This window comes from Ochotona curzoniae, unplaced genomic scaffold, assembly GCF_017591425.1.
Source record: "Ochotona curzoniae isolate NIBS_2020 unplaced genomic scaffold, NIBS_Ocur_1.0 contig_4612, whole genome shotgun sequence".
NCBI lineage: Eukaryota > Metazoa > Chordata > Mammalia > Lagomorpha > Ochotonidae > Ochotona > Ochotona curzoniae.
The window spans coordinates 1,914,214-1,915,966 of record NW_024466343.1 but is presented as its reverse complement, the minus strand read 5'-3'; positions in this window follow the sequence as shown (position 1 = coordinate 1,915,966).

The following is a 1,753-nucleotide window of genomic DNA, read 5'->3' as shown; positions in this document are numbered from 1 at the left end:
TCCATGCAGTGACTGTATTCTGCTATAATTAAGGCCTGACAAACAAACCAGCACCCCTTAATTAACAAAATGGCTGCTTGTAAAAAGCATGAGCTTTGGGATTACACAAACCAGATCTGTTTTCCAACTCTACCATCTGTTAATAATGAGACCGTAGACTTTTTTTTTTCCTTTTGTTCCTCATTTGGATTAAAAAACATAATACCAATTGCATCTACCTCCTACCTCAAAGGATTACATAAGAATTCACGGAAATGAAAGAATCTCAACTGAATTTGAACTATAATACTGCAACAAAGTGGAGGAATCCACCTGGGGGAATCCCAGAGCCTATGAAACTGTGTCACATAAAGTAATGTAATTAATAAAAAAAAAAAAAAAAGAAGAAGAAGAAGAAGAAAGAAAGAAAAAGAAAAAAATGAATTCACGGAAATGATACTTGTAAAACAGTTTATCTAGATTGTAACAAATAATAAAATATAAATAAAAATAAGCCATTATTATCATTACTGCTTGTCTGTGGAAGCAAATTTTGTACGTCATTTGGTTAAGCCATGTTGCCCAGATAGGTGGCCAGACATTATTCTGGATGTTTCCATGTGAATATTTTCCGATGAGATCAACAGTTTACAAGGATGGAGTTTAGAAAAGTAGATTTCCCTCCACAATATAACAAGCCTCTTCCAATCAGATGAAGGTCCAAATAGAACATTCTCCTCTCGCCACTATAAACAGGAATTCTTGGTAAGAGGACAATCCTTAAACTATAGCATCAGCACTTCCCTGGCTCTACAGCTGGTCCTCTCCCATCCACACTTAATTGAAACTCTTGGACTTGCCACACTCCATAATCACAACAGCCAGTTCCACAAGCACACAGCCACACCAATGGTTCTGTTTTTCTGAAGAACTTTAATACTGTACCTGTACTATGGTCTTATTACCTACAATTGTAAACATGTAAATTTGAAGATAGGCCTTTATTCTGCCACAGTGGCACCTAGGCAGCCTTGAGGAGTTTGGGGACTTGGGCTAGGAACTGGTGAAGCAGAGTGGCCCTGGAAACTCCCCTATGTGTTTGGGTCCCAGGTGGCAGGTGGGCATGGGGGTAGGATTAGGACTCTAGACTGGCATGCTCGTGGACTGGGCCCGAGTCCCAGCTGGGCATAGAGGGGGTTCCCAGGCCAGCACATGTGCTGGAGGAGTGACTCTGGGTTCCCTGGTGGGTGGGTATGGCTCCAGCCAGCAAGCCAACCTGCCAGAAGACTGGGCTGGGGACCCCACGTGATCATGGATACAGGGGCTGTGTATTGATCAGGGAAGGGGGATATAGGATATGTGGGAGGCAGGACCACTGAGGGAGTATGTTGCACATGAGGAATGAATTCTGGGGAACTTCTGCCCACAAGGCCACTGTACTTGCAGGTAAGGGAGGGAGCTGAGAACAAGTGGTCTAGAGAAGGTAAGCTGGAAGACCTTTCTGGATAAGACCAGTGCATCTGCACATGTGGAGTCCTGAGCTGGGCTAGTTACCACCAAACAACAAATACCACTGATCACCCACTGGCGCACACTAAAATTAGGGCTGGGAGCCTTACCTGGCAGGGCTAGATCATAGTACCCATCAGTGAGTGTCAGAACAGGGGTAGGCCACAATATATTGGGCCATGATACTAACCAGAATGTGAAAAAACAGGTCTGGGGATATTTCCTGTGGGAGACATGTGGGCTCACCACTGTGAAACTACAATAT